This window comes from Leucoraja erinacea, chromosome 38 (assembly GCF_028641065.1).
Source record: "Leucoraja erinacea ecotype New England chromosome 38, Leri_hhj_1, whole genome shotgun sequence".
NCBI lineage: Eukaryota > Metazoa > Chordata > Chondrichthyes > Rajiformes > Rajidae > Leucoraja > Leucoraja erinaceus.
The window spans coordinates 7,033,676-7,047,358 of record NC_073414.1 but is presented as its reverse complement, the minus strand read 5'-3'; positions in this window follow the sequence as shown (position 1 = coordinate 7,047,358).

Here is a 13,683-nt window from a genome sequence, read left to right as displayed (position 1 = left end):
CCCACTCCCCTGACATCAGTCTGAAGAAGGGTCTCGACCCGAAACGTCACCCATTCCTTCTCTCCAGAGATGCTGCCTGACCCGCTGAGTTACTCCAGCATTTTTGGTCTATCCCCAATCAAGTTAATCTGCCAACAGCCATAAAAACTCAAGATACATGAAACATGAAATGAAAGTGATGAGTGGAAAGGATTGGGGATGTGGAAAGATTTGGGGAGGAGGGGGTGGAAGGGGGAAAGGAAGTCAGTCTACCCCCTGATAGCCACGGGGAAGAAATATCTCGTATGGCCTTCTCCTAATGGCAGGACCGTTTACAGCATTGATGTACAGAGGGGTCTTGGAGTCCAAGTCCACATCTCTCTAAAAGTGGCAACACTGGTGGATAGAATGGTAAAGTGGGCAGGCTTGCCTTCATTGGTCTGGCCGTTGAGTACAAGAGTCAGGAAGCCACAATGTTACTTGATAGGACTTTGGGCTCGGCTGCGTTTGTAGTATTGCATGCTGTTCTGATCACCCCAATACAAGAAGGATGAGGAGGCCCTTTAATTCTGAGGCTGTGCCCTCTGGTCCTAGACTTTCCCACCAGTGGAAACATCCACTCCACATCCACTCTATCCAGGCCTTTCACTATTCGGTGAGTTTCAATGAGATCCCCCTCATCCTAAGTTCTGCATCGTGGTCCTGTTATTAGTTGTGTGTATAATGCCCGGGACCTGTGTATATCGTGGGGTTTTTCCGTGTTGTGGAGCTGTGTGGGAGACCCGTGTTAAACCGGTGGGGGGTGGGATCAGCTGTTCAAAGGGTTAACACGTGGCCCTGGGAGCACAGCTTTGGTAACACTGTGCCGTCTCCCGCAATCCCTCTTCCTCAAAACATCCGGTGAATGAATTAGCCGGTTTGTGCAGCTCGGCCTCCCTGGTAAAGTAAATAGTGGAAGGTTCCTCCCTCCCCCTGCCCTGGTCCCGGGCTCCTGCTGCAGACAGCAACGGGAACACTCTCGCCTTTGTGAGGGGCCACAGCCTGGTCCAGAAGCAGCCTTCCTCTCCACATAAAGATCCCTCTGTCTCCCTCCCCACAAAACAGCCAGCTAACAGATCTTCTGTGGGAGAGGAGGGGAAGAGAGGGGAGTAGAGGGGGAGGAGAGGGGAGGGGAGGAGAGGGGAGGAGGAAGGGAGGGGAGTAGAGGGGAAAGGAGGAGAGGGGAGGGGAGATGAGGGGAGAGGAGGAGGGGAGGAGGGGGAAGGGAGGGGGGGGGGATAAAGATGGGAGAGGAGGGGAGGAGAGGGGAGGAGAGGGGAGAGGAGGGGGGAGGAGGAGAAGGGAGAGGTGGAGAAGGGAGGGTAGTGGAAGGGAGGGAGAGGAGAGGAGGGGAAGAAGGAGAGGAGAGGGGAGAGGGGAGGGAGGGGGAAGGAGGGGGAGGAGGGGAGGAGAGGAGGTGAAGAGGAGAGGGAGGAAGAGTGGAGCAGAGTGGAGAGGAGGGGGAGAGGAGGGGAAGAGGAGGGGTGAGAGGAAGGGATGGGAGAGGAGGAGAGGAGGGGAAGAGAGGGGAGGAGAGGGGGGGAGGAGGAGAGGGGAGAGGAAGGGAGGGGGAGGAGGGGAAGAGAGGAGGGGAGGAGAGGAGGTGAAGGGATGGGAGAAGAGTGGAGGAGAGGGGAGTAGAGTGGAGGGGAGAGGAGGGGACGAGCGGGAGGAGAGGGGAGGAAAATGGAGTGGAGGGGAGAGGTGGGGAGAGGGGAGGAGTGGAGGAGAGGAGGGAGAGGGGAGATGGAGGGGGAAGAGAAGAGGGGGAGAGGGAGGAGGGGCGAGGAGGGGGGGAGGGGAGGGAGAGGAAGAGGAGGGGAGAGGGGAAGGGAGTGGAGGAGGGGGGAGGAGGATGTGAGAAGATAGTCGAGGATAGTGGGACTATCCCAACATTTAAGAAACAGTTAGACAGGTACTTGGATTGGACAGGTTTGGAGGAATATGGACCAAATGTGGGACTAGTATAGATGGGACTTGTTTGCTGGTATGGGCAAGTTGGGCCGAAGGGCCTGTTTCCACACTGTATCACTCTATGACTCTGTGTGAAAAGGTTGTCACTCAGGTTGTGGTGAAATCTTTCCCGTTTCCCCACACTGGAATGTGCTGTGTGGTCTGTGTCAAAGACCATTGAAGATATTTCACAACTTGCTGCCGGGCTGACAGGTAACAATTGTCCCTCTGTGACGGACAATTGTTTTATTGGGTTGCTGGGAGCAGTATTTCACTGTAAACCCTTGTGTTGGCAGCCAGACAATGTTCCCAACTGCACCGATACTAAGGGTCACCTCTGAGTCAAGGGGTGTTGCAAATGCGGCAAATGTCACCACATTGCACGTTCTAACAGACACCTTAATCAACGTCGACATACTTTCAATGAGGAGTAACTCAAAATATTTTAAGGTGAGGTGGGAAAGATTTAATAGGAGCCTGAGGGGCAACTTCCTTACACAAAGGGTGGCGGGTGTATGGAACGAGCTGCCGGAGGAGGTAGTTGAGGCAGGTACGTTTAAGAAACATTTAGACAGGTACTAAATATAAATAGGACAGGTTTAGAGGGTAAAGGGCCAAAAGAAGGCAGGTAGGACTCGTGTAGATGGGACATGCTGGTCGGCGTGGGCAAGTTGGGCCGAAGGGCCTGTTTCCACACTGTATCGCTCTATGACTAATAAATGATTTAGACTGGCACTGAGGATCCACAATACAGACCAGACCATTCAGCCACCAACATGCTAGCAACCTCTAGGTAGAGCAAAGGGGAAGGTACACAAGAAAGCTGGAGAAACTCAGCGGGTGCAGCAGCATCTATGGAGCGAAGGAAATAGGCAACGTTTTGGGCCGAAACCCTTCTTCAGACTGATGGGGGGTGGGGGTGGGGTGGGGAGAAGAAAGGAGGAGGAGGAGCCCGAGGGCTGAGGGAGAGATAGGAAGGGGAGGAGGCAGCAAGGGCTAACAGAATTGGGAGAATTCAATGTTCATGCCACCAGGATGCAGACTCCCCAAGCGGAATATGAGGCGCTGCTCCTCCAATTTCAGGTGTTGCTCACTCTGGCCATGGAGGAGACCCAGGACAGAGAGGTCGGATACGGAATGGGAGTTGAAGTGCTGAGCCACCGGGAGGTCAGGTTGGTTCTTGCGGACTGAGCGGAGGTGTTCGGCGAAACGATCGCCCAGCCTCTGCTTGGTCTCACCGATGCAGATCAGCTGACACCTAGAGCAGCGGATGTAGTAGATGAGGTTGGAGGAGGTGCAGGTGAACCTCTGCCTCACCTGGAACGACTGCTTGGGCCCTTGAATGGAGTCGAGGGGGGAGGCAAAGCAAAGGGGAAGATACAGAGTGCAGAATATTGCTCTCAGCATCGTACAGCAACAGTTCCATAGACAAGTCCATCATTCCATAATCAAATCCGCCCTTTCCTTGTCACCCATAATACATTCGGTTATCAAAAATCTATCAATCTGAGATTTTAAATTAATAATTTATTTTAGATATACAGCGCGGAAACAGGCCCTTCGGCCCACCAAGTCGCTGCTGACCTGTTCACACTTGTTAACCCACTGCACGCTAGGGGGCAATTTTACAGAGACCAATTAACCTGCAAACCCGCCCGCCTTTGGGATGTGGGAGGAAACTGGAGCACTCGGAGGAAATCCGCGCGGTCACAGGGAGAACATGCAAACTCCACACACAGGCAGCACCCGAGGTCAGGATCGAACCCGGGTCTCTGGCGCTGTGAGGCAGCGGCTCTACCTGCTGCGCCATCGTGCGACCCAGCATCACTTGCTATTTGCAGATGTGGATTCCAAACTTCGATGTGTGGAAAGATTTCCTAACTTTATTTCTGCAAAACGTGGCACTAACTCTAATTTTTAGATTCTGCTTGACTGCCTTATACTTTCCAACCAGTGATAACGATAGGGGCAGAAGATTGCAACCTTCACGGGGTCCGCCCTGTTTCAACGAACACAATCAACCCGGCGTGTACAATCAAATAGAACAAGTTGTCCTACAACTTTAGGCTGTGCACACCACACGCAAGAAGAAGAAGCAATGAAAACTATCATCTCCCTGCAGCGTCTTGAAGACTTAATCCATCTCATTTGCAGCAGACACAACCCAATATTTTATTCTAGACACAGAGTCCTGGAGTAACTCAACGGGTAAGGCAGCATCTCTGGAGAGAAAGAATGGATGACATTTCGGGTCGGGACACTTCTAGTGTCACCCATCCTTTTTCTCCGCAGATGTTGCCTGCTCCGCTGAGTTACTCCAGCACTCTGTGTCTATCTTCTGAATATGTATCATAACTGTATATATATTTATGTATGTTGTATTTTATGACAAAGGCAGACACAAAATGCTGCAGTAACTCAGCGGGTCAGGCAGCATCTCTGGAGAGAGGGAGTTATATTTTATGACTGTAGGCAGATCAATTTCTCTCCTGGGATATGTGAAGTTCTATAGTATCGTATTGTAAAAAAACAGCATCTGCAGTTCCTTTCTACGCAGCCGAGATTTTATTTTGCAAAAGTTCCCAGTGTGAGGCTTTTGTCCGGGTCCTGTGATCCAGTTTCCCAGAATGAAGAAGGAACTCGTGATCATCTACCACCTCTAACAACATTTTTTTTGGTTATTATTTATTTTATTTTATTCTTTATTTCGAACAGAATAAAAGAATAAAAAGCAAGTGTGAAACAGCATACGAAAAACAAAACGAGAATCTTTATAAAGTGTCATAAACAATACCTATATATAAATGAAATCATATGTGTCCGAGAAGGAGCAGGAAGAAGCCAAAGCTTATTAATTCCCACCCCTTATTCAACTGCTTGTAATTATCTTATACACATTTAGTAGCTATATGTACACCATATGTACACCAGCAGCTGTATATACACCATATGTACACCAGCATCTATATGTACACCAGCCACTATATGTACACCATATGTACACCAGCATCTATATGTACATCATATGTACACCAGCATCTATATGTACATCATATGTACACCAGCAGCTATATGTACACCATATGTACACCAGCCACTATATGTACACCAAATTATTTACTTTTGAACACTAATCAAATATTGGTATTTGAGCAAAGCCATACAAAAAAAAACCATAAAGCCTTAAAGTAAACAGGGAGCCATTGTTTTCGAGCTACATGGATGGCAGGCGAGGCTGGGATCCCCACATAGATAAAGGCTGTGGCGAGAAATGGGCCACAGACTTGATGAAGAAGAGATGACCAACTCTTTCGAAAGGGGTAGCGGGTGTGAAGAGAGTGGAGAGTGAGGGGCTTAAATCTTCTTCTTCTTGCGTATGGCGTGCACAGCCTTGAGTTGTAGATCAAGGGTAGACCAATCCAGGCCAGGACAGCATCAGTTACTGGGTGGATGGCTTTAATGCCACCAGGGAAAAGCCTCAGTGAGCAGTCATTCACGATGCATGGGATGGCCTGGTCCGGATGTCCCCAGTCACAAGCACGGCTGTCTGTCATCCCCCACTTGTGCAGGTGATGGGCTGTTCTTGCATGGAGGGTGCAGATACTGTTCAGGGTTAGCCATTGCTTGCGATAAGGCTTAAATGAGGAGAGGCTTTAAAGGCAGACACAACAAGCTGGAGTAACCCAGCGGCACAGGCAGCATCTCTGGAGAGAAGGAACGGGTGACGTTTCGGGACGAGATCCTGATGGGTCTTGACCTGAAACGTCACCCATTCCTTCTCTCCAGAGATACTGCCTGTCCCGCTGAGTTACTCCAACATTTTGTGTCTATCTTCGATTTGAACCAGCATCTGCAGCTCTTTCCTACACCTTGAGGCGTTAAAGGGTTTAGTGAGTGGGCAGCTGGTGCAGCAATGGACTGGGTGGAGCAATATTGGATTTGGATGTCAGCCAGAGAATGGATTAGACCCAGTGAGGTGGTAAAGGGATTGGGTGTGAGTGGGACAATACACTTAGATGAGGTGAGGCGAGATTTTAATTTACACTGTGCGAACAATCCCTAAACCATGTCATGGAGTGATACAGCACGGAAACAGGCACTTAGGCCCAACTTGCCCACGCCGACCAATATGTCCCATCTATACTAGTCCCACCTGCCTGCGTTTGGCCCAGACTGATTCCTGGGATGTCAGGACTTTCATATGAACAAAGACTGGATAGACTCGGCTTGTACTCGCTAGAATTTAGAAGATTGAGGGGGAATCTTATAGAAACGTACAAAATTCTTAAGGGGTTGGACAGGCTAGATGCAGGAAGATTGTTCCCAATGTTGGGGAAGTCCAGAACAAGAGGCCACACAGTTTAAGGATAAGGGGGAAATCTTTTAGGACCGAGATGAGGAAAACATTTTTCACACAGAGAGTGGTGAATCTGTGGAATTCTCTGTCACAGAAGGTAGTTGAGGCCGGTTCATTGGCTATATTTAAGAGGGAGTTAGATGTGGCCCTTGTGGCTAAAGGGATCAGGGGGTATGGAGAGAAGGCAGGGATGGGATACTGAGTTGGATGATCAGCCATGATCATATTGAATGGCGGTGCAGGCTCGAAGGGCCGAATGGCCTACTCCTGCACCTATTTTCTATGTTTCTATGTTTCTATCTCTCTAAACCTGTCCTATCCATGTACCTATCTAAATGCTTCTTAAACTTGACAGTATTATGTACCTCAACTACCTCCTCTGGCAGCTCGCTCCATACACCCACCACCCTTTGTGTGAAAAAGTTACCCCTCAGGTTTCTATTAAATAGTTCCCCAGTCAGCTTGAACCCATGTCCTCTTGTTCTCGATTCCCCTCCTCTACCTTTCTGCTGACAGTAACATTGTAGAAACAAGGAACTGCAGATGCTGGTTTGCAAAAAAAAGGACACAAAGTGCTGGAGTAGCTTAGTAGGTCAGGCAGCATCTCTGGAGAACATTGAAGGTGATGGTTTGGGGGTTGTGCCCTGAGTTCGATCCTGACTACTGGTGCTGTTTGTATAGAGTTTAGACAATAGACAATAGGTGCAGGAGTAGGCCATTCGGCCCTTCGAGCCAGCACCGCCATTCAATGTGATCATGGCTGATCATCCCCAACCAGTACCCCGTTCCTGCCTTCTCCCCATATCCCCTGACTCCGCTATCTTTAAGAGCCCTATCTAGCTCTCTCTTGAAAGCATCCAGAGAACCGGCCTCCACCACCCTCTGAGGCAGAGAATTCCACAGACTCACCACTCTCTGTGAGAAAAAGTGTTTCCTCGTCTCAATCAATCAATCAGTTTTATTCGTCACAAGTGAAATGAATTTGTCTCTGTTCTAAATGGCTTACCCCTTATTCTTAAACTGTGTGTGTGGCCCCTGATTCTGGACTCCCCCAACATCGGGAACATGTTTCCTGCCTCCAGCGTGTCCAAACCCTTAACAATCTTATATGTTTCAATGAGATCCCCTCTCATCCTTCTAAACTCCAGAGTGTTATGTTACCCCTTTGACCTCGTGGGTTTTCTCCGGGTGCTCCGAGGTCAGGATTGAACCCGGGTCTCTGACGTTTCGAGGCAGCAGGTTTTGTGTCGCCCAATTGTGCTTACGCATAGTAAGATTTTACTAAATTATGTGCAAAACCAATAATCTCACTCCATCAAGGTATACCTCACCTTAAAGTACCATTCAACCTTTACAAACAAACAAGCTGATTATCAGGTACTCATAAGGTCATCAAGTCATAAGTGATAGGAGTAGAATTAGGCCATTCGGCCCATCAAGTCTACTCCGCCATTCAATCATGGCTGATCCATCTCTCCCTCCTAACCCCATTCTCCTGCCTTCTCCCCATAACCTCTGACACCCGTATTAATCAAGAATCTATCTATCTATCCCTGCCTTAAAAATATCCATTGACTTGGCCTCCACAGCGGTCTGTGGCAAAGAATTCCACAGATTCACCACCCTCTGACGAAAGAAATTCCTCCTCATCTTCCTGAAAGAACGTCCTTTAATTCTAAGGCTGTGACCTCTGGTCCTAGACTCTCCCACTAGTGGAAACATCCTCACCACATCCACTCTATCCAAGCCTAACCCAAGTTTCCGATGGACTCTGGACATTCTGGCTTGAGGCTCTAGACACTTTCTCCACACTCCCATAAGATGCTGGGATGTTAGTTCACCACCGAGCCTCAGTGTTCTAGTCCACACTCGGTGAGACCACCTTCCCTATGATAGCACAGCTGGTAGTGCCACTGCCTCACAGCACCGGTGACCCCTGTTCAATCCTGACCTTGGTTGCTGCCTCTGTGGAGTTTGCACATCCTCCTGATTTTTAGTTTAGAGATACAGCACGGAGAAACAGGCCCCTCGACCCATCGAGTCCGCACCGACCAGCGATCCCCGCACATTAACACTATCCGACACTGGGGACCATCTTTACATTTACACCAAGCCAATTGGCCTGCAAATCTGCACGTCTTTGGAGTGTGGGAGGAAACCGGAGCGCCCGGAGAGAACCCACGCGGTCACGGGGAGAACGTGCAAACTCTGTACAGACAGCACCTGAGGTCGGGATCGAACCCGGGTCTCTGGCGCTGAAAGCACCGAAACTCAGCAACTCTACCGCTGTGCCACCGTGTCGATTGGGTTCCCCCCCTGGTGCTTTGGTTTTTTCCCCCACCCCCGCAAACGACGTGTGAGTTGGTCGGTCTATTGGCTACTGTCTGTAAATACCCCCAAGTATGTAGGTGGTGGTGGGGGGGGAGAGAAGGGAGGGAGAGAGAAAGGGGGGGAGAGAGAAGGGGGGGAGAGAAAAAAGGAGAAACAGAGAAAGGGGGGAGAGAGTAGGGGGGAGGCCCTTCGGGGGGAGAGAGAAGGGGGGAGAGAAGTGGCTGAGAGAAAAGGGGGAGAGATGGGGGACCTGCCTGGGGGAGAGAACCCTCTGGGAGATTGGGGGAGAAAGTGGGGGAGAGAAAAGGGGGAGAGAATGAAGGGGGAGACTGGGGGGGAGAGAAGTGGGGGAGAGAGTTCCAGGGGGGAGAGAAAAGGGGGGAGAAAAAGGGGGAGAGATGGGGGGAGAGAAGGGGGGATCCTTAAGTGGGGGGAGAGAAGGGGGACTTCCCCAAAAAGGGGGGGAGAGAAGGGGGAGAGAAGGGGAGGAGAGAGGGAGGGGGAGAGAAGGGGGAGAGAAGGGGGAGAGAGGAGGGGGGGAGAGAAGAGAAGGGGGGAGAGGAAGGGGGAGAGAAGGGGGGAGAGAAGGGGGGGAGAGAAGGGGGGAGAGAAGGAAGGGGGAGAGAGAAGGGGGGGGAGAGAAGGGGGGAAGAGAAGGAAGGGGGGAGAGAAGGAAGGGGGAGAGAAGGGGGGAGAGAAGGGGGGAGAGAAGGGGGGGAGAGAAGGAGAGGGGGGAGAGAAGGAAGGGGAGAGAAGGGGGGGAGAGGAAGGGGGAGAGAAGGAAAGGGGGGAGAGAAGAGACAGGGGGAGAGAAGGGGGGAGAGAAGGGGGAGAGAGAAGGGGGGAGAGAAGGGGGGAGAGAAGGGGGGGGGGGAGAGAGAAAGGGGGAGAGAAAGGGGGAGAGAAAGGGGGAGAGAAGGAAGGGGGAGAGAAGGGGATAGAGAGAAGGAAGGGGGAGAGAAGTGGGGGAGAGAAGAGGAGGAGCGAAGGGAGGGGGACAGAAGGGACGGGAGAGAAGGAAGGAGAGAGGAGGAAGGAGAGTAAAGGGGGGGGGGAGAAGAGGGGGGAGAGATTCAGAGGAGAGTCGATGAGACCTATAAAAAGAACAGAGCAGGTTTCAAAAAATAAGCAGGGAATGGGATTGATGGGATAGACTGGAAGGGTGAACGGCCTCCTTCCTTGTAGTAAACAAATATGAGGAAATGTTTGAAAATAAATTACTATCATGTTTCTCGCATGCAAAAATGAATGTCGTTTAAATATTTAAGGATTGTTTGCTAATTTTGTGGCTTGGACAGTTTCTTTGCCTTCCTCATTGGCAATCGTGGAGGTGAATGTTCCTGATAATCCCGTATGTAAATGTTTGTCAGAACCTGCTGACACTTTATACCCTGTTTGACAACATCACTGAATTATGCGTACAATGCAAGGATTTCCTTTGCTTCGGTAGCTACTGTTTCATCAGCTTGCTGTTAATTCTGTTCCCGACTTATGTAAGACAGACACAAAATGCTGGAGTAACTCAGCGGGACAGGCAGCATCTGGAGAGGGGGAATGGGTGAGGTTTCGGGCCGAGACACTTCTTCAGACTGGGAGTCAGGGGAAAGGGAGACGGGAGATATAGACGGTGATATGGAGAGATAAAGGACAATGAATGAAAGTTATGCAAAAAAGTAATGATGATAAAGGAAATAGGCCGTTTGCTAGGTGGGAACGAGAAGCTGGTGCGCTTGGGTGGGGGAGGGATGGAGAGAGAGGGAATGCCGGGGTTACTTTAGGGACCCGGGTTCAATCCTGACCTCGGGTGCTGTCTGTGTGGAGTTTGCAAGTTCTCCCTAGCGACCATGTGGCTTTCCACCAGGCGCTCCGGTTTCCTCCCACACCCTACTTTAGCTCTTAGGGCTAAAGGAATCAAGGGATATGGGGAGAAAGCAGGAACGGGGTACTGATTTCAGATGCTCAGCCATGATCATATTGAATGGCGGTGCTGGCTTGAGGGGCCGAATGGCCTACTCCTATTTTCGGCACCTATTGTCCGATGACTCGGTGAAGCTGTGGGCAGGTTTTCTCTTGGCCTTTCACCAGCCGTTGCATTCTTTAGTGTGATATGCGCTCTTGTAGAATGCCACGTAGACATTCGGGAGACATGCAGTCAGAGACTAGTGCAGTCAGCTGGCTGCATTGGACCATGGTCTATTTATGGTAGCATATTGTGCATTAGTGCATTAACCGGTGCATTCGTGCAATACTTCAATCAATGCCTTTGTGTATCGGCTAAGAGGTGAGTATTTTAGACTACAGGTGTGTGTATAATTGGCCGGTGTATTTTAATGAAGAGGACTGCGTATTTTAGCAATGGCCCTGTTATTTTCGATGAATGGGATTTAACATTTAAATGAATGGGCCTGTGAGCTTGAGTGAATGGGTCTATTAGAGAGTGCGCCGCTGTAAATATTTATGTCTATATACTTTAATGAATAGGTTTGCATTTTTAGTGAATCGAGTTGTGTGTCAGTTGTCGGGTCTTGTGTGTATATTTTAGTTCATGAATTGGTGTGTTTTCGTGAATGGGTTTCGAAGTCTTCGTGAATGATTTGAGTGTTTGACTGAAGCTAGTGACCACGTTCTGGAGTTTCAATGAATGGATCAGTGTCTTTGACTAATTTGTGTTAGTTTGGAGAGCTCTCATCTCCACTTACGTTCCAACCGGCAGGAAGTTCTAGTTACTGATTGATGGAGGGTGAGGCAAGGCAGCAGGTGTGGGTTTAGGACATGTAGTGTTCCTGAGATAAGGCCCAGTGAGGCATTTTTACAAAAAATCCATTTGCCAATAAGCCAATGCCCACACGTCCTGTTGCTGGCTGGCACGGTGCCAATCACGGTGGTATCAATATTGTGCTCACTGCAGCCCGCAGACCCAACAAGTTGTACTCCCACACACACACACACATACACACACTGGGACGAGCAAAAGGCAAAGAGGTTCGATGCAAAGTGAGGCATTTGGATCCCAGAGTTAGGACGAGTCACAGTGGAAGGGTCCCAAGTCCCGACCCAGGACGAGATGCTGCCTGACCCGCTGAGTTACTCCAACACTCTGTGTCCTTTTGTGTAAATCAGCATCTACACTTAATCTATCCTTCACTTCACCTAAGGTGGACACAAAATACTGGAGTTACTCCAGCATTTTGTGTCTATCTTCGGTTTAAACCAGTTCCTCCTTAGACTTCCCGTCACATATCCACGTTCTCCAGAGATGCTGCCTAAACCCGCAGAGTTACTCCAGCACTTTGTACTTTTCCATTTTCTCCAGAGATGCTGCCTGAACTGCTGAGTTACTCCAGCAGTTTGTACATAGAAATATAGAAACATAGAAATTAGGTGCAGGAGTAGGCCATTCGGCTCTTCGAGCCTGCACCGCCATTCAACATGATCATGGCTGATCATCCAACTCAGTATCCCGTACCTGCCTTCTCTCCATACCCCCTGATCCCCTTAGCCACAAGGGCCACATCTAACTCCCTCTTAAATATAGCCAATGAACTGGCCTCAACTACCCTCTGTGGCAGAGAGTTCCAGAGATTCACCACTCTCTGCGTGAAAAAAGTCCTTCTCATCTCGGTTTTAAAGGATTTCCCCTTTATCCTTAAGCTGTGACCCCTTGTCCTGGACTTCCCTAACATCGGGAACAATCTTCCTGCATCTAGCCTGTCCAACCCCTTAAGAATTTTGTAAGTTTCTATAAGATCCCCTCTCAATCTTCTAAATTCTAGAGAGTATAAACCAAGTCTATCCAGTCTTTCTTCATAAGACAGTCCCTGACATCCCAGGAATCAGTCTGGTGAACCGACATATCCATGTTCTCCAGAATGCTGCCTGAACCGTTACTCCAGCACTCTGTACCTGTCCATGTTCTCCACAGAGATGCTGCCTAACCAGCTGAGTTACTCTAGCACCTTGTGTTTGTCTTTGGTATAAACCAGCACCTGCAGCTCTTTGTTCCTGCACTTCCTTGTTTAGACAAGTTAACTATCCTGGGAATTAATGGAGAGAACAGGCCCACAGACTAATTCCCTTCCCGCGAATCACCTCACACACAATAGCACAATCAGCCGTGCCTAGAAGCACTTCAGTGCAATCTCACTTTCGTTGTTATCGGAGTGAGGAGTTCAGAAAGTTTGCATGTGGCACAGATATCCGGATCTAAATCCTGCATCTGTCACGGTTAAACAAAGCAGGCTTCAAATTCCAGTATGAAAATGAGGGAGAGTTGGGAGTTGTCGGAGAGGGATGAGTGATCGAACCGGCAGAGCAGACTGTTTAGTTCAACGCTGGTGGGGGGCAGATTCTACACCTGGAGCTTGGAGTCTGTGGGCACTGGGCTTGCGGGCAAGAATCAACGGGCACTCTGTGGGATGGGGCAGGGAGAGGGCTGAACTGACGGCAGGAGTTGTGAGTAGTCAGCACACTTGACTACACATATGGCCTTACACACCATTGCTGATGCTAGCTGCTCGTACTCAGTGCAATTTAGCACAAAAAACAAGAAACAAGAAAAAACAAAAAAAACAGAAGGGAGATGGGGGGGGGGGGGGGGAATAGGTGCACAAATTCTGCGGCGCTACATACATATATACATATATACAGATGGAAGTCCGTGTTGGGCGGTGTAGTCAGTGCATGTGTGAATTTGAATTGCGCACTACACTCACACTTCTACATGCTAAGTCACAATACTTACACACTATTGCATACCAAGACACTACTTTTACACACTATTGCACACTTGTGCCACTCCATATTATTGCATGCTAAGACACTGCACCTTCACACTGTTGAACACTAGGATGCTACACTCACACACTTCTGTACACTAGCTTACTATACTTACACACTTTTGCACACTAACACACTACACTTATGTACTATGGCCCAGGGCAGCAGTAACTCCCAGCGCCAGAGACCAGGGTTCAATCCTGACCTCGGGTGCAGTCCGAGCTCTCCCTGTGACTGCGTGGGTTTTC